This window comes from Lissotriton helveticus, chromosome 6 (assembly GCF_964261635.1).
Source record: "Lissotriton helveticus chromosome 6, aLisHel1.1, whole genome shotgun sequence".
In the NCBI taxonomy this organism is placed as follows: Eukaryota; Metazoa; Chordata; class Amphibia; order Caudata; family Salamandridae; genus Lissotriton; species Lissotriton helveticus.
In genome coordinates this window covers 419,553,109-419,572,965 of record NC_136067.1, presented here as the reverse complement: position 1 = coordinate 419,572,965, position 19,857 = coordinate 419,553,109, and the positions used below count along the sequence as shown (strand labels likewise).

General features: G+C 44.0%; 1 protein-coding gene across 11 annotated transcripts in view; it reads left to right on the top strand.

Annotated features, from left to right (window-relative positions):
* Window positions 1–19,857, top strand: part of DCDC2C (doublecortin domain containing 2C) — a 5,988,712-nt gene that overhangs the window by 3,757,550 nt on the left and 2,211,305 nt on the right. The window lies entirely within an intron of this gene.

The following is a 19,857-nucleotide window of genomic DNA, read 5'->3' as shown; positions in this document are numbered from 1 at the left end:
CAATGCTCAGAGCGAGTGCAATTCAGTCGAGGAAAGGCCCTGTGTAACAATAACACGCAGCGCGTGTGTTGCCTGTGGCCTTTCCTCTAACATACCAAACATGAAGGGGGTGAACGCGAATGACTCGAAAAGGCTGTCGGAGAATTTCGACAGAAGGGAGTGGGGTATCTAGAGGGTACACGCTGTCCTAAGAGGAGCGTGACCAAGTCCCAGATGTAAGCGCAAAATGGTAAGAATGCGTAGGCGTTATGGTCTGCCGTGCCGGGGGGGTGGGGTGTGTGACAAAGGAGACAAAACATAGTGATGTTTTCATTCCGCCCGCGTCAGCTTTGCCAAACAAGAGGCGAGCGATTTGGAAGAAGGAGAGCGCTCATTGCGCGAAGAAGGGTCGGTGAAAGCCGAGTAAGAGGGGGGTGAGACACAGCTCAAGGGAGGGTGATGGGAACAGAGGAAAAGATCTCCATAAATTGGAGATCGGTAGGAAAGAGTGTTAGAAAGGGTGGGGAGTAAACCACGCTTCAACTAAAAAAACACACTCTGAAAGGATGTTATCTATCATAAATAAACATCAACGATATCAAGATCTATCTTAAGTAAACATCAAAGATATCATAGGTTAAAAGTATAACAAAATATACTGTAATCAAAGGAAAAAAAATTCTTATATAAGCAAGAAAGAAAGTTGTCAACTTATCTGCTTGGAGTCGCATTTACAAGAGCAGATTATTGCTGTCTCATGGGCTTTATGTGTTGCCATTGTTCTGTTTTAGAGCTTAGTCTATTGTGATGTATGCAGCTGCTTGGGTCTGCAATAAAAGACTTTGCATAATGTAGCCTCCGGTCTTGTTATGAAATTCACACTGCCTAGTATCTAAAAGAGATTTCTGTGGCTACAAACAAAATCTATCTAACATTTAGCGAGGATAAAAATAATCCCCTTGCCTCATATCAGTCTATACAGAGGCTGGTAATAAAACTTTAAACAATACATTCCACAATGTATTTTTTTGCTTATGGAATTGCTTTTTTCTGAATAGCATGAATAATCCTTGCTACTTCAAAACATCAAAACTCATCATTTCAACTAAAGTTTTCAGTGCTTCCGTCCTTGACAGGGCACCAAACCTTTTAAAAATTGGGTGAATGATCTGGTTTCTCATCAATTTAAAATATAAGCAGTCAAGAAATTCCTTGATTATTTTGCTTGTTGAAAATAGGGAAATTAAAAGGAAGGAAAGTTGAAGGTTTGCCAACAATCCTCTATGCTTGAGACAGACCAGTTAATTGTTCCACGTTGTAATCAACTTGTGGTCTTTGTGTCTAAAAGAAGATTTAAAATACTAACATGCATGTAATGTAGTTTTGGGTAGATTTACTAATCATATTTTTTGGACATAAAAGAAATAATTTTCAAATGTAATATTTTGATTCAACATAACAGTTAAAATACTACTGCAATATTTGGAAACTGTTTAATTTCCGTTTTGTTAAGCTTTTGTTTATGTGACGATGATACTGTGTAGCCTCTATGTGCACCCGGAATCACAGCCTTACCCACAAGCAGGCTTCTCAGTCCTTTTGTTGGCAGGAACGCAGATCCTACAGAGGACCTGGATCCCACACCCAGCGTACTGTCCAGTCCCCCACCCCTTTGGCTGCCGCACCCTCCGAACATCTTTAAGGGGTCCTCAACATGGCACACCCATCCAGTTAGCAGGAAGATCAGATACCACCTTCCCCAATGGCAAATAATAATCTCTGATAAGTAGGTGTTTCAAATCATGCAGCGGGGTATGCCCTTCTGTTTCTGGAAACCTTGCATACCTTGCCCATGTCCTAAGAACGTTTGATAGAGGACCATCCCTTCTTCCTACTTCAGAAAGTACAGGCTTTGCTGGCCAAATGGGCCTTCGTGAGGATGCCAGCATCAGAAGTAGGGTGTGGTTGTTATTCCTGCTACATTCTGGTGCCAAAAAGGATGAAGGCCTTCAAGATGCTCCCTGTGTCTCAGGTTCTAACCCTGGAGACTGGATTGTGTTGTTGGAGCTCCAAATGTATACATCCACATTCTGGTCATGCAGGCCCATAGGTGCCCCTCAGGTGTTCATTAAAGTGATGGCTGTGGTTGCAACACATCTGCGGAGCTAAGGGTTCCAGTCTTTCCCTAACTCGACAACTGATTGTTGAAGTCGAGCCCCACCACCCACTTTTTTTCCAGACCTGAAGAGTGGCTGTCAGACTGAGCAAAGGTCAGCCTGAAAGACCCTCTTCTTGTTCAGGTCAGACAGCCATGCCCTCTCCATGCGTTAAAAGCTCATGCACCTGCCTGCCTGAACTGAATGTTATCAGGCAGAAGAAGTCACAGCCCGGTGGGTGTTACCTCCTTAGCCTGGCAATGTACCTCAAGATCTTCCCTCTCATGATGAGGGAGAGTGACACTGATAGACTCAAACCTAGGAACTTCAGTTTTCAGCCCTGAAGTGTCCAGGGCCAATCGTCTATCACTGATACCTCATCAAAGAGTTAAGTGGGGTCAGCGGTCTCACTGACCCCATCCTGCTCTGTGATGGAAAAGGTGCTGCCTCCTCTGACTGGCTGACCCAATGTCGGTGGTGCCACAAGGTTTCTACTGAGAATGGCTCTATCTATTCGCTACTGCAGAAAATTAGCAATGTCAGCACTTCTATGCATTTGAGTTTCCAAAACGACTCTCGCTCATAGGCATGCTCTTCTTATATTGAAACTCAGGACTCTAGTATGCCTTTCAGCCAAGACAGCTTCTGCCCCAGGTTCTCAAGAACATCAGGCCCAACCAGGCCCAAGTCACCTTTGTGGGCCCAAACTGTGCATAGAGAGTTTGTATCCCATATTCCAGAGCATGAGCATCTGTCTTCCAATCAGGCTACCCTTTTGGGAGGACCAACTAATGCAGACGCAGCACTCGGTCCTCCATCTGAACCTGTGCACAATACTCCTTTGTGCATGGCAATTGAGTGTCAATAGTTGAATGATTTTGATCTTGATCCAGAGATTTTTGATGTCATCTTGGGACTCAGGTGTCCTTAAAAAAAACTGTATATGCCTGCCTTTGGGAGACATTTTTAGCAAGGGCTTCTTCACAACAAGTTGAACCGCATCAGTCTCATTGTCAGAGGTGCTGTTGTTTCCGCTGCTGTTAGCCCAGGATAATAACAAACAATACAATTGCCAATACTGAGAATAATGTGTCTACATTTGCTTGAAGCTTATTATATATGAATTAAACATATACACGCAGGTGGATTTTAATCCGTCAATGCTTGTTTTATTACTTAACAAAACTTTTTAGGAATACGTTGAAACAAAATACATCAACACTTTCTAAATATGTGTAAAACACGGAAACAATCAATATCACATGAAACAAATCCTACTAGCCATAATGCATGCTTTACTTTGACACCCCCATTCAAAGTTGCTCTCTCACTCACACCAATACTACCGCTAGATTCCATAAAACCCAATCATTCTATCTTTCTCAATCACGCAACACAACAACCAATCACTCCTGATCCAGTCAAATGACAAAAACTAAATCCCACGTCAAAAAATCACTACATCCACTTTGAAAACAAAATGTGCAGGAATTATTCAATTTTTAGGTTTATCCATACACAAACATCAGAACATGATCCAATTAGTATATTAAGTGATTTTCACATGAACGCTTTTTTGACAGGGAAAACATAAAAAAGGTCGACACTTTTCAAACCAGACCCTTTGTCTGGTTCTCATCAGGACCACAAATAATCTGAAAAAGGATAGAAAATACCTTAGTGAATATACAACTCTTAAGAAGCTGCTTAAAAAACAGAAACGCCACACCTGGCATATGCCGCCTACCTTGATTCAATGGGACCGCCTGTTTGAGATTCAATTCTTGCAAGTACACATCTAAAGAGGTACAACATAGAACAGTACACACAGTTAATCTACCTAGTCAATCTGGACCCTGTATAAACATGGATGTAACTGTCAGCAAGTCCAAACAATGTTCTTACCCGTGTACAGGTCTCTGTAGGACGTATAAGATACGTCCGGTCAACTCATGGAGAATGCTCTTAACCCAACTGGGGGAGGGGGGTGTGTCAACAAGTTACACACGACGATGAAAGCCCCCATGGCCTCGGCCTGCAAGACACGTAAGGGGCACATTTTTAGGGATTCTACTTGTTCGAGGACCCACATGGCAAACCATCATTACCTGAATAATACAGAGAAGACACCTGTGAGTTTATTGTTGTGCTGCAGGATGGGGTCAGCCGTATTGAAGTACCTTACACAGAAAAAAAAATCTTTTGAATGGGATAGAATCAGCTTTGCCATTTAGGTTCGTTTCACGGAACCCTTTCATAAGAAGTGGTGTTAGTTGCGATGGTATTGTGGCATGGGAGTCAGTAAGGCAACTATTTAAGAATTATGTTGCTACCATAGTGAATCGCCACCAGCATTTTGGGTCACGCAATTTTATTTATTTAGTTGGTATAGAGAAACAAGTGTGGCCACCATATTGGGCATTCGTCTCTGCCTTAGTGAGGTCTCGTAAGCCACCTTTGTGCTCCTCATAGTGACACATTACATCGGAATGAACCGACCATTTGGTCATGGTTAAACACGCCCTGAAATCTGCGTAATGCCATGTGGGTCCTCGAACGAGTTTATTATTTATTTGTACATAGTTAATTAAAACCTTTACAAAATTGTAAAAACACCAATATGCATGTTAAAAGAGATGTGTACTTGGGCGTATCAGATTAAATTATTTAAAAATAAAGAGTTGATTGAGATCAGTTGGTGCTTGTCCTCGGAGCCATATAATGTTCATCAAGCACTGTTTAGTCCTTTCTCTGTCGGATCAAAAAACCTCACAACCTGGCAGTTCAATTTGGTGTTGTTGGTGTTGAAACACAATTTGACTGCCTGCCTGCAGGACCGAACGGCATGTAATTTGAAGAAAGGTTGTAGAGGGTTATGCCTCCTTTAGTCTGGGACAGATGCAAAGCACATGGACTATGTCCTCCTTGGCAGTTTTACACAGGTGACACTACTGTGAAGAGTTATTTCATTCCCAGGGAGGGAGATGGGGGAGTATGGGAATTACTCCTAGGCGTAGCTTTAGCAGCATTTCTTTGAGTTCCCTTTTCATACCAATGTTAAGGTATGCCTGTGGTTGGATTTTTCCATAGTCACCCAACGTTATCCAGCCGTGGGCCCTGTTTGCTAGATCCTGCTTGTCTTCGATCACTGAGATGATACGCGGCGATTTTTGGCGATTTTTATAGAGACAAAAGGTCTATTGATGTTTCCCAGATATCAGTCAGGCCAAGGACTTGGAATGATTCAAGAAGGTAGTCTCTTAGGGAGGATTTGCGTTGCCGACATAACTCTTCCCATACGTTGGAGCTTAAGGAGCCCGTCTCTGCCAAGCAGATCTTGTGCCAGCTAGCTATGCACACGCTCCACCTTTCTAGGGTTTGTCTGAGAATGACAAACTCTAGTCGAATTTGGCCTGGAGAAACATATTTTGGAAGATTGAAGATAGCCCTGTATGTATTGGCTATAACTGTATCCAGTAGAGCGGCATCCTTCCCATGTAGCGATTCACTGCCATATGTGAGAGTGTGCTGTAGTTTTGCACGCAAAATTTCAAGGAGCGGTTTGAAGGTGAGATCAGGTAGTTTGGCCTTTAGTGGTTTTAATGCCAGTTAGGTCTTCGTCGCCTTGCCTCGTAGGGAGTTAGTTGGAATCTTGATGTGTTGTTGGAGTCCAAGTTAACTCCCAGGTATTTATAAGAGGTCACCTGATCAAGCTGTTTTCCATTTAAAGACCAACAGAGGTACCTTTTTTTCCTGTAATTCACGGCCATGACCTTTGATTTACTAAAATTAACTTGAAGGGAGTTTTTTGCCGAACAGATGTAAGTTACGTTCAAAAGGTGCTTGAGGCCCGTTGGTGTCCGACTTATCAGCACCAGGTCGTCTGCAAATAGAAGATTAGAAAGTACAATTTCCCCCAATTTGGGTGCGTGATTAGGACATTTATCAAGGACCCCAGGTAGGTCGGCTAGAAAAAGATTAAATAGTAGTGGTGCTAATACGCACCCCTGCTTTAGCCCTTTTGTTGTCCTGATGGCGTTCGAAAGGTGCGTGCCTGCCCCAAGTTTGATTTTCATCCAGGTTTCTGAATGGAGCATAATTAAGGCGTCTAAGATGCGCTTTGATATACCCAGTGATCCAGTTTCTGCCATAATTTGTTGCGGTCCACATGATCGAATGCCGCAGTATAATCGATAAACGAGAGGTATAAAGATGAATTAATCTCTTTTGCTGCTCCCATCAGCAGGGACAATGCCATGATGTTGGTTGTGGTCCCTTGGCCTTTGGAGAAACCCGTTTGATTTATTGGGATAATTGAATTTCCGGATACCCATGAAGTTAGTTCCTCCAGGATGACTCCAGCAAAGTATTTAGCCTCCACATCTAGTAGGGCAATGAACCGGTAGCTGCAGGGATCCTTCTTGCTACCGCGTTTATAAATCGGGCTGATAACAGACCCATGCCAAGACTCTGGAAGAGTCTGAGTGTGTTTTATATTGTTAAATATTGGTGTCAGCGATACGCTCCAGAACTCCACATCTGTTTTGTACAGTATCGGTGGAATGCCATTCGGCCCCGGTGCCCCAGTGGGTTGCCCCCTTGATATTTTTCGTTGAATATCTGCCGGCAAGATTTCATTCGGTGGGGCTGGCTCAATAGCCTTTATGGGATCTTCATCAGTATTGGGTTTATCAAATGTTAAGGTGCCAGTTGCTCCATGGGCGCACTTTCCCTGGGCTTCTATGCCCATATTATTCGAATTTTCTTTTGATTTTGACCTTATGGGTTTTAGACAAAGATTGTTGATAACGGTGTCCTCAATGGTGTCATCATTATTGAAATGCATCAGTAGATATTTTGCCCATACCTCCTCTGAGATATTTGAGTTTTGACCATTTGCCAAAACTTAGAGCAGTTTTTCTGTATCCCCTCATAGAGAAGTTTTACCCACAGGTCTTCATTTCTTAATTTCTGCTTTTCCCATTTCAACCGTTTGAGTTGGCTTTTTGCTGGCGGTAGGTCGCTTTGTAGGCTCTGGTTTGTCTGATCCTTCCGCAATTGCCTCAGTCTTTGATTTATTAGTCGTTTTTGTATTTTCATTTCTAAGGTTGGTTTATTCGAATTTCCCTTCCATTGACGTGAGTTTTTAAGCATAATTTCTTCCATTTTCTCTCTGATGGCATGAATGAAGTTTTGCCAAACGTCCGACACCTGGGTTGAAGAGCTGGCAATTTCAATGAAAATGGTTTTCACTTTGCGGCTTACGGAGTCAATGTTGCCGATATTGCACCGAAGCCGCTTTACATTTGAGCTGACCTCTGTGTCAGGGCCTATAAATGGTGCTGTTACCAGTTGACAATTTGATCTTAGATTGGCTTCTAGAGGCAAGTGGTCACTGAGATCGCTCGTCCCTATTCTAAAAGTTGTTACCCAGCAGAACATATTTAGGGATATAAACATGTAATTAAGATGAGAGGATTGTTTGTTGGAGTGGAAGGTCACTACCGGCGGATCATGCTCAGCGTAGCGACCATTTAAGTCCCTTAAGTTGAGCTGCTCCAAAGATCGTAATACGTTTTTTGAGTACTTTGTAGATTTCTGATTTTTTGTTGGGCCTTGTTGTATTCAGATCTTGTGTGAGGTAGTTGTCTTCATCTTTATTAATAAGGAGCATGTTGAAGTCACCAGCCAAGATAAATGAGTCGAACTCCCTTACTTCCATTATTTTTTCCAGCGTTTTTGCCAAGTCGTCCACCGCTTTTTGTTTCTGCTTGGGGTGGATGTATATATTAATTATGATTACTCCCTTGACCTGTTTTTTTTGACCGAAACATAATCTTTACCACCTGTATGGCACTTGGAGGAGTTATGTGAAAGTCCATTGTCTCAAATTCGCCTATTGTAGATATTGAGGCGAAGAACATTAAGCCTTCTGACTTTCGCCCAAAAATGGCATTTTTGTTTGCCGGAATGCAGCACGATGTGAACCCTTGGAGCTGAAATGCTTTATCTTCCCAAGTTTCTTGGAGCAATAGAAGGTCAAACGCATTCAGGTATTGAAGAAATTCGGGATTGTTACTTTTGCTGGCTAAGCCGTTGGTGTTCCAGGAGCAAATTCTGAGTTCCCCGGGCTTTCCTGAATAGGTAGTGAATTCTTCCCTTTTTTGTCAATTATCGACAGTCGACAGTCGTTGTAATGATTGTGCGTTGTATTGACTCCCAGTTGTGCATGATGTTAGGCGAGAGATGACTACCTTGAGTATGATTTAAGCCAGGCCGAGAACTTTTTGTGTCTTGTGGCAACAGCTTCGGCGAGCTGCTCCTTGCTCCCTTAAGTATGGAGTGGGTGATTTTTTTAACCTGCGGTCTTGTTGAAGGTAGGAGAGGTTTTGGATAGCGTGGTCGCTGTTTGAGCCTCAGTTCAATCCCCCATTGCTGGAATGTTGCTCCTTCTCCCATAATTTTATGTGCTATTTCTTGGGAGAGCCATGTTGCTTTTGTTATGTCTGGGCGGTGAGGCTCAGTGTTTGGTTGAAACGCTATTTGCATAAGATCTTTGGAGCTAATGGTTGCTAGGTGGTTCACCGAGCACAGGAGTCTTAGTATATTGCTCCTGTTTAATATGCCATCCCTACCTCGAGATGTATATTCGTGGATGAATAGAATTGATGTAGGGTTATTCACATGCTCTTGTGTTGGTGAGTTGGTTTGAGGTCTCTCATGACCCTATGAAGTTAGTTGAAGGGAGTGACTTGGGCGTACCATGTCTAAGTAATTTGGTTGTTTGCTTTGATCGCAGTCGATCCTTGGTTCCCAGGTTTGGGTGTGCAAGTTCCGTACAGATTGCTGAGTCGACTCTGCATTAGTAGCCATGGTGTTTTCGTCCCTTCTTGTTATTTGGGCACTTTCGGATGGAGTTGATTCAAATTGCTTAGTTGGCTCCGCATTGTTAGCCATAACATTTTCGTCTCTTCCTATTATTTGAACACTTTTGGGTGGGATTGGTTCAGCATTGCAAGCGTTGTGTGCTATTTGAGCAGGTTTGAATTGTAAGAGTTTCTGTTTCAGTTTGTTTGGCTTTTTTTATACAGGTTTCTTGGTAATGCTAGCTGTCAATTTTCCGCGATGCGGTGGAGACTCTGACGAAGCATTTGCAGCGACTTTGCACGTGAAGGGCGATTGTTCATCATAATTTAATGTCCTGCCATCGGTGGCTGGTAAAGGAGAAGAACTTAATTGTATTTCAATTGGATTTAATCTTGAATCCGTTAGTAATCGATTTCTTCCTTTTCTTTTATTCTTCCTACGGATCCTTCTAGAAACCTGTTTCTCTGCTGGCGATGGTTCAAATTTGGTCGCAGAAATGGTCGTTAGCTCTGTTTCCATCGTCCAGACGATGGTATTTGGACTGAGGGCAGAGCAGTTACTGAGCTCTGTTCAGCCCACTGCTCTGTTGTCAGGCATGTTGGCACCACTGGGGGCTCTAGAGGAGGGCCCGAAGTTTGCAGGATCCTAGTTTGTTGGACTGTCAATTTTAAGTCTGATATCAAGTCGCCTAACACGGATGGTAGGAATGACAATTTATCTAAAATTGGATCACATGGTAGTAATTGTGATGGAGCTAACTGAGCAGCAGAGACCGCGTCTTGACCCCTCCTTATCAGACCGTTTAGCTCAGATATTTTCCAGTCGATTCCTGAAATGGAGTCGGCCATTGTCTGCAGAACAGAAAGCTGCAGGTCCATTTTATGAGACTGGAACTCCAAGGCTGTGGCCGAGAGTTGCAAGGTGTTCAAGATTGTTAGCCATATAGAGTCTGGAGCTTCCGGTGATCTGAGAGTATAAGTAGCAACTAATTCCTCCCACTCCTGTGTTGCTATGGAAGATATATCATTGTTTGTGGAATTGTTGATTAATAGAGAGCCGTTGTATGACGGTAATGTACGGCGTTGTAGTGGATTTGATGTTGCTAACTTGTTGTTTGAGACTGTTTGGTCAGGAGTGTTACACGAGTTTAGTTGAAGTAACTTAGTTTGGGACAAAGAGATGTTTACGAATGGAAGTGATTGCGTGCCGACTCCTTGCTCTTCAATAGCTATAAAAGTTTCTGGTCGTGGGTCTCTGGTTTCCCTCGTTGCATTGAGTGAACTGCTAAGTAAATGAGAAGAAGATATGTCTTCTCTTTGCTCCACATTGTGGATTAAAACCTTGACTTTCACTGACATGTCTTGATTCCGTATGGGGGGGAGCTGAGCTTCCCAGAATGAGTCTCTCCCTGATGCATTGGATTAGCAGTTACTATCTCTGAAGGCTGGACTTTTTTTGATGATCTCCAATCGTTGCTGGAGATTTTTCTAGTAGACGCCATTTCAGAAGTGTTGTAATCGGTGGGGTCTAGATCAGCTATATGAGTATCCGCTGCTGCTCTCCAAGAAGCGGGTGGTACTGGTGTTGGTGTGACAGCGGCAATCTCATTTCTGGGTGAGTAAGGGACTGCAGCTGTTAGAGAGTCAACTAATTGATCACTAGTGGTCCGACTACAGTCAAACTCGCTTTGTAGGAGCGGTGTATGGAGACCACTAATGTTTCCTATCTTGGAATAAATAGCTGTCCCAGGATCTTTTAGGAACGAGAACTTGGTGTAGATCTTTGGTTGATGAAAACATATCCTTTTCTTTACTTGCGTTTCATCAATAATTACAAGGTTATCTGAAACCGTTGGTGCTGGCTTTGATGCCAAATGTAATGAGGTTAGTGTAGGTCTTTTCTGAAGGGCTGTAACTAGACAAGGAGATGCAGCAGAGAACTTGGTTTGAGCATTTTTAATAGTTGTCTGAATTGGGGTTGAATTTTGGTTTACTATTGATGTTGGCTTTTCCACCAGTGCGACGGTTGTATCCTCTTTTATTTGGTTACAGGTGGAATGACTGTCTTCCTGCAGATTGTTTGAGTGTGATGGGGATGGTGAATCCGAATTCCCCAGTTTCTTTCTCTGTGGTTTAGTTTAAAGTTTAGAATTGGATTTTGGTTTTGGTATCTGTCTAATTTTTCCAGATCTCATTGTTCTGCTCCTTCCTACTTCCTCCCTTCCCTCTTCCCTTCTTTTTTTTTTTTTTGGCTTATTATGTCCTTGCCTGGTCACGCCCCCTTACGGTTTGTAGAGTTGGACGAGCAAGTCGAAGCAGATCAAGTGGGAGCGGGCGCAAAGTTCCTGCCTCGGCTTCCCAGTTTTTCCCAAATGAATGCCCGGTTAGTGCTCTAGTTCCTGACTGATGGCAGATTGGTGCCTGCTGATAGGTACAGCGCTGGGCGCTAGCAGGTAGCTGAGGGCGTACGCCGAGAGGGTACAGAGAGTATACAAAAAGGGTACAGCGGAGGCAAGCGGTGCACACGGGGGGACCACGGATCAGCTGTACCTAGCCAAGCTGTCTTACTGTCACTCCCCGGGCTCTTACTTAGCGGCTGCCCCATTGGCAGCCGCGCTCACACTCTACTGCCCTATGGTCCTGTAGCACCTGATAGTGGTGGTCGCTAGTGATGGTAGCGCGCACTTCCTGCCCCCTCTACCTCCTTCCTTCCTTCCTAGTATCCCTGTATTTGCTGTTGGAGCTACCACAAAGAAAAGCCGAGGACCGTAACTCTGTCCAGCTGTCTGTGATGTTCTACTATCTTTTACTCTTTTTTTTCCTATGTGGTTTTAGGGGTTTCTTTGCTTGCTTAAGCAAAGTCTGGCGCTGGTGCAGGTACTGGTGCAGGTGCTGATGCTGGTACTGCTGGTACTACTGCTATAGCAGAGCTCCGTGACCCCCCCGTGCTCCACTGCCCACCCAATGCTCTGTGCTCCTAATACCTCCTGATGCCTGAAGTCTAGGCTGGTTTGCTCCGGTGTCCGGGGGTGTACTTTAATCCCCCTCAGTCCACAGGGGAGCAGACGCTTGGGGGCAGGAGTGAGTGAGTAGCAGGTGCTGCAGCAAGCTGCTGTGGCCAGAGGGTATGGCTTGCTTGAAGAGGAGGAAAAGGAGGGGGATCGAGGTACACAGGGGCAGGGAATTGAGCCAGGAATTGAACCGGCTGCAGAATCAGCCACTCCCGCTCTGCCCAACCCACCCCAGTGCACTCCTACCCCAACCCCTTTACCTCCAGCCACCTGTGGATGCCGATATCGCCAATCTCCACTGATCCCCGCTGCTCCTCCCCTGCAGCTCACAGCGCCACACACCATAGCTGTGCACAGGGTTGCCTCGCCTGCCTCGCTCTCCTGCCTCTCTCTCCTGCTCTCTCGCGGTGAGCTCGCCGGATCCACTCCGCCCTCTACTCTCCACAAGGGATGCGGACACCTCCAGAAGTGGGACAAGGGTCCTTGTGGCGGGGCTAAGCTGAGGAGCGATAAAGGGAAAAAGCAGAGCGGTGCAGCGTCCTCCTCCAGGCACTCAAACTTGGCTCGGCTCAGCTCTCGGCAATCCTGCAGTCCATATTCCGCAAAACCCGACCGACTAGAATCCCTAAAAATGTGCCCCTTACTTGTCTTGCAGGCCTAGGCCACGGGGGCTTTCATCGTCGTGTGCAACTTGTTGACACCCCCCCCCCTCCCCCAGTTGGGTTAACAGCATTCTCCATGAGTTGACCGGACGTATCTTATACGTCCTACAGAGACCTGTACATGGGTAAGAACATTGTTTGGACTTGCTGACAGCTACATCTATGTTTATACAGGGTCCAGATTGACTAGGTAGATTAACTGTGTGTACTGTTCTATGTTGTACCTCTTTAGACGTGTACTTGCAAGAATTGAATCTCAAACAGGCGATCCCATTGAATTAAGGTAGGCGGCATACGCCAGGTGTGGCGTTTCTGTTTTTTAAGCAGCTTCTTAAGAGTTGTATATTCACAAAAGTATTTTCTATCCTTTTTCAGAATTTTTGTGGTCCTGATGAGAACAGGACAAAGGGTCTGGTTTGAAACGCGTCAACCTTTTTTATGTTTTCCCTGTCAAAAAAGCGTTCTTGTGAAAATCACTTAATGTACTAATTGGATCATGTTCTGATGTTTGTGTATGAATAAACCTAAAAATCTAATAATTCCTGCACATTTTGTTTTCAAAGTGGATGTAGTGATTTTTTTACGTGGAATTTAGTTTTTGTCTTTTGACTGGATCAGGAGTGATTGGTTGTTGTGTTGCGCGATTGAGAAAGATAGAATGATTGGGTTTTATGGAATAGAGTGGTAGTATTGGTGTGAGTGAGAGAGCAAGTTTGAATGGGGTGCCAAAGTAAAGGATGCATTATGGCTAGTAGGATTTGTTTCATGTGATATTGATTGTTTCCGTGTTTTACACATATTTAGAAAGTGTTGGTGTTTTTTGTTTCAACGTATTCCTAAACAGTTTTTTTAAGTAATAAAACAAACATTGACGGATTAAAATCCAACTGCGTGTATATGTTTAATTCATATATGATAAGCTTCAAGCAAGTGTAGACAAATTATTCTCAGTATTGGCAATTGTATTGTTTGTTATAGTTCATAGACTTTGCCTTACTGAGATGAGTCAGACCCTTTGTTGTTTTGCTACTGTTAGCCCAGAATAGCCATGCCTTGTGTACTGTTAAAAGTTATTTGACTGGCATCTTGGATTTTCTGTGGTTGCCGGATCCGCCCTTGCTATTTAAGTCAACTGTTGTGACACATTTTCTTAAAGGTTTGCAACATTTGTTCCTCTAAACCCAGTTTGTCATGCCCCAATGGGATATTAATGTGGTCCCGATGTTTCTTATGGGCTCCCCATTTATGCCCCTAAACAGCTGTACCCGGAGACTTCTGACTCTTAAAACAATCTTCATAGTGGTGAATACATGGACAAGCTGGTTCTTCTGACTCGTGTCTCCCTACTACCAAAGGTGGTAACTCCATTCCAAGTTAGCCAAAACATCACGCTGCCAACATTGTGGGCTCAAACTCAGAGAAGAGGGTCCATAGTCTGGATCTCAAAAGAGCTATCTTTTTACATTCACATTGGTCATACAAACCCTCTCACCAATGCTCAGCATCAGTGAGAGGGTTGCTGGGGGGGAACATCAAGTAGCCTCACCACAGGAAAGCGTTATATTAACCTGTAGCTTGATTAATAGTAGGTCCCTGATAAAGCACTATCAGGAGGTGTTGATTATGCTAGAGGACATGGATCTGGATGTCCTATTTTTAACAGATACTTGGACTAGCACTGACTTTTCTGTAGAGTTGGATTTGCTTGTCCAGGAGGATATACAATGTTTCACAAACCAACGGTCTCTGGAAGAGGAGGGGGGGTCGGGGTGATATTCAAAGAAAAATTGAAATTTGCTCCACTACAGGTTGATTAGGTTACTGAGATTGAACTACTGGGTTTCTCATTGCAAGAGGCTAAAGGAAGGCTACTAACTGAAATGGTCTGCTATAGACCTCCAGGTCTAGATACCCAGTACCAAGCACTGTTCGACACCATCACCACTCTGACCTTAACACACTCCAGAATGATGCTTCTAGGGGATTTTAATCTATGGGATAATGGGGCTCTAGGGAATTATCTGAGAGACCTGAGGCAAACGTGTGAGAATCTCAGTTTATACCAATTGGTACAACAGCCAACCTATCAAGGAGGACATGTCCTGGACCTCCTGTTTGCAAGCCAGACTGAGACGGAGGTGATCGATGTACTGCCCCAAAGCTGGACTGACAATTTCTTAATTAATTTCAGGGTTACAATACCAAGTCCTGCGAATAACAGCAATCGATCAGTGACCTATCGCAAGGGAAGAGAATGGGACAAATTAATGAAAAACAGAACAGACCCAACATTCCTGAATCAGATCTTCTTTGCTCGTGATGACTCAGTCAAACCTACTATAATCACATCACCAGAACCCTGGATCTGTGGGCCCCAATGAAACAAATGAAGAATATAAGGAAACCCTCAGCCCCCTGTTACAGCGAGGAGCTGAAATTAATGTGACTCACATGCAGACAGACTGAGAGGAGGTGGCGAAGGTCATCCATAGATCAGACGGGAAAGAGCTGAAACTAGTGCAGGCTTGATATAAGGAGACTATTTCCAGGTCCAAAGCCCTTTTTTATGCCAAATCTATCCTGCATGCGCCTAACAGCACAAAAGCTCTTTTCAATATTATAAGGGATCTTTCCAACCCATCCTGCACAGGAAATAACGTGGTGGCATCGCAGAAACTGTGCGATGAGATTGCCACCCACTTTAATGAAAAGATCACCAAAAATGTTAGAGGTTTTGATCCAGGTAACATTAGTCGCCAGGATGAACTTCCTCAGATATTAGCTGAGGAACCTTGGGTAGAAACATCTCTGAAGTATTTTCAACCCCTTACTGAGGAGCTCTTCAACAGCCTTGCTCAAAGTGAATCCTCTGGGTCTCCTCTAGATGCCCTCCCACAAAAGATCTGGAAGGAGTTTAGGCAAGAACTATTTCCTTGGATGCGGCAGATTTGCTGTCAATCCTTAAAAGAAGTGGTTCCAGAGGCATGGAAGAAGGCAGTGGTAACCCCCTGCTTAAGAAATCTTCTCTGGACCCAACAAATCCAGCAAACTTTAGGCCCATATCTCTCCTGCACAAATTCTGGAAAAGGCCGCCAGCAAGTCTTTGTCATGCTATCTTTAAGATAATCATCTACTAGACAGGGATCAGTTTGGTTTTCGCCCAGGACATGGATCAGGAACAGCTTTGGCAACTGTACTGGATAACCTGCGAATGCGAGCCGACAATGGCAATCCATCTGTGCTAGTGTTACTAGACATGTCGGCCGCATTCGACATGGTGAGCCATGCAGTGCTGATTGGAAGGTTGTAAAGAATGGCTGTGAAAGGACAAGCTCTATCAGAGAGACAACAGATTGTAACCATGACACCGTTCGCCTTGTAGTGTAGTTCCTATATTCCCAATAGGCTCTGCGCATTGGAATAACATAAACAATAGTTTAGACGTAAGACTGAGGTCGACTAGGTCTCTATTGAATATGTTAGACTTAATTATGAATGCCAGCTAGCTCAGAGGTCACTAGAAACGTTCTCGAGTAAACAGGGATGAGTTAACTTCCCTGAATAGACAAGAAGGTATTAGATTCTGACAACCGCATTAACATGACAACTTTGCTCCCTCCAGAATAAGGAGTATATCTCCAGAGTTGTGTGAAAACAATAGACAGCTATTTCAGTCAGTCAATCATGCATGCTTAGTTCCACCAGAGTGCAGAGAAATAGAGAGACAGGCGTTTTCAATAAAAGTTGTTATTTATTGAGCAGTCCTCTTTCTCGTGCAAAAGAAGTGAATTGCCACAATTGCAATACTTGTTATAAAGTAAAGTGCGTACAGTAAAAGGAGTATTATGAAATAATACTGTAAAAGCATTTATATGGTTTCTGAGCCATATGATACCTAAAATGGATAACATATATACATACATAAAATCATTGACTAAACGTACTCAACTGGTGCCTCTAAGATACGCCTACCCCGGTGTACCTAACCTAAGCCTAGTACGTGGGAAGGAGTAAGTGAGCTGCAGTTTAAGTTAAGCTAGTTTTTGCCAAGAATCTGCATCAAGATTTCTCTTAAGGATTTAATCAGCTCCGTACCTTGGTTATAGAATGAAGGAGGTCTTGTATCTCTTTCTGAGGACTCGATCTCCCAGAAACCCGCGAGGGTGACTGGAAACACTGGAGCTGGATTTCTCGGCAGGAGAAAGGACAGCGTCTCTCTCAGTGCGTCAATGGGAGGGTCGGCTTCCTTCGGCTCTCGCATCAGCTGGGCTTCGGGCAAGTAGATAGCCGCTCTGTTCCAAACCACTGTGTGTTTGCTTAAGGCAACGTTGGTATAGTTATACCTGGAAGGTGCCGAGTTTGACGTAACATTGGACATAAGACGTCACTAAGAACTTACAGTTCTTGTTCATATCAAAACAAAAGCAGGGGGAATTCCCGGGCTGCTGGAGGCTTGGTTTGTTTAAAGAACGCGTTGTGCTTTCTAGGAGTCTATGGGAGTCGCCTTGCCCTATTTGGACTGCATTGGCTATGACTAAATATGGATATGATTCTTATGCCTTTATAAGGATATGTTCTGTTATAACCACATAAGGTCATGAATCGGGAATATTTAAATAGGGTCCTAGATACATTCACAACAGCCTCTTCTAAGTCTCCGGTACGCCACGGGGTGCCGCAGGGCTCTGTAATAAACCCCATTCTTTTTAACATATACCTGCATCCTCTGATCCCTTTCATTAAATCTTTTGGAATTGACGTGGTCAATTACGCTGACGACACCCAATTGGTGTTCTCTCTGGAAGGGAAGCATGCGGTGACCATGGACACATTCCAGGAATGTATGCGCCAGACCTCTAGTTGGCTCAGGAAAAATCTTCTGCAGTTCAAAGGGGGGGAAAATAGAGGTGGTACATTGCTCTACTGCTAAAATATTCCAGCACTTGCTGCTAGAGTTCAAAATCACCCCTAGGGATGACCCATTGGCCCCGGTCAAAACTGTGCGTAACTTGGGTGTCCTGGTGGATGACAACCTCCAAATGAAGTCACAGGCTAACAAAACGGTTAACGTCTGTTTTGCTTTGCTAAAAGCGCTTTGCAGATTCTTCTGTTGCTGCCTAATGATGCTAGATCTCTTGTAGTGAGGAGCATAATTCTGAGCAGACTGGACTACTGCAACTCACTGTATTTGGGAGCACCACAATACATCTTGCAGGGGTTGCAAAGAATCCAGTCTAAAGCAGGAAAGCTGGTGCTAAATAGGCATCCCTTGTCCTCCACAGCATCGGCCCTGAGGGACCTTCATTGGTTGCTCATTAAGGAGTCAGTTTTAAATGTCTATGTATTGTGTTTAGAGCAGTACATGGTATGGGCCCTGTATCTCTGCAGGAGAAATTTGTTTGGTATAAGCCCATGAGACATCTTCGCTCTTCCAGCGCAAATCTTGTAACGACTACCAGATTTAAGAAATCCATGATGGGAGGCAGAGCATTTGGTACTGCGGCCTCTCGCCTTTGGAATGAGCTACCTCAGAGCATTAGACAAGCTGACTCCCTGCTATGATTTAGAAAGAGCCTGAAAACCTGGCTGTTCCCTAGGAACGAGAGCAATGCCTCCCACCGATAATCAGGCCTTGATGTTTGTTGATGTCATCTGTCTAAGTTCCAGCGCCAGGATACCCCTAGGGTTACAGTTCGTGCTATACCACTTTGACAAACAATACAATACAACACAATACAATACAACACAAAAACCACAGAGTGAACAAACAGCTTTTTATTGGATTCAGTGAAAAAAAGGCTGGGCTGTGCAGAAGAGAACGATCTCTCGAAGAATTGGACTTTGCATCAGGCCAGACATTTTGCCCTTTTGGTTCTCTAGGACTTCCTGGTTTGAACCAGTTCGCAAACCCACATCTGGAGAGATATTGCTTGGGTATCTATTCTAAGGTGAGGAATATGCGCTTAGAAGTTTGTATCAGAAGCACAAGTTGCTTGCTTTTGGTAACGCTTTTTCTGTTAGAGAGTAGATTCTATCTAACCACAGAATCCTCATCTACCATCCCGGACTTCCCGCTCTGCGAACTGGGCTCTTCACTCTAAATATCCCATTAGATACTGCACACTGGTCAAAACATCAGCTTTACATGGCTCTGCATTTTTAGTACAGAAATAGTCATGAAAGAAACTGATGTCAGTGTGCCAGGTTGGTGCTTATCTGGGAAAAGCACTGCAACTTCAGTTCCGACATAGATGACGCTGATGCGGAACAGATTGGTGGCAACTACTGGTGCGCAGAGGTACTGCTAAAGATTTTCCAGATACAGTCTGACACCTGGGAAATATTCTAATGTGAGGAATCTATTGTTAGAGTCTCTACCAGAAAAAGTGTTCTCAACGGTAAGTCATATGTTCATTAATTATATAGTTAATATGGGACTTTAACTATGTCAATTATTGCAATGTCATCAGGGTTAAGGTCATGTGACATCACCTGGGAGGATGCTGTGTCAAAGGCCATGTGATGTCACTTCCTGTGATGTGATTAAGGTCACACCGGGCATGGTGTCACCTCTGCTACCCCTGGTATTTTAGTGACTCAACATTCATGATCAATTTCTCTGCTTCTCAGGCCAGTACTGGACTTCCACTGATCACAACTCAAATTGGTGTAGCACATTTTCCTTAGGTAAAGCACCACCCCATCTTCTCAAACCCACACCACCTTCCCAAATTCCCAGCAGCATGCTTCAGGCAGGACTTGCAGAGTGGCAAGCACCCCCTCTCAGAGAGCAGAAATATGAATACCATTTTCAGAGAAGGGAGGCGATACGACAAGAGCATGGGGGATGGGGAACATAAAATAATTTGGTGTTATATTCATTTAAAAATTATGGGTCTTATTTATGAGCCATTGCATCACTTTTGCGCCGCCGTTCCATCACTGTTCATGACACATCGGCGGTGTAAAATATGAGCTGCGTTGCGCCCTATTTACAAAGTGACGTGTGACGCATCTAGACAGATGCATCACTTTGTAAAGACCTGCGACACATTAGACATGTGCCAGGTACAATGTATGCAGGGTGGGCATTCCCCCGCATCCAAGTCTTGTAGAAGTGGCGCATTTAATTCTATAAGATTTCAGTGTGCCACTTCTAGGACGCCAGTATTCATAGCCCTCC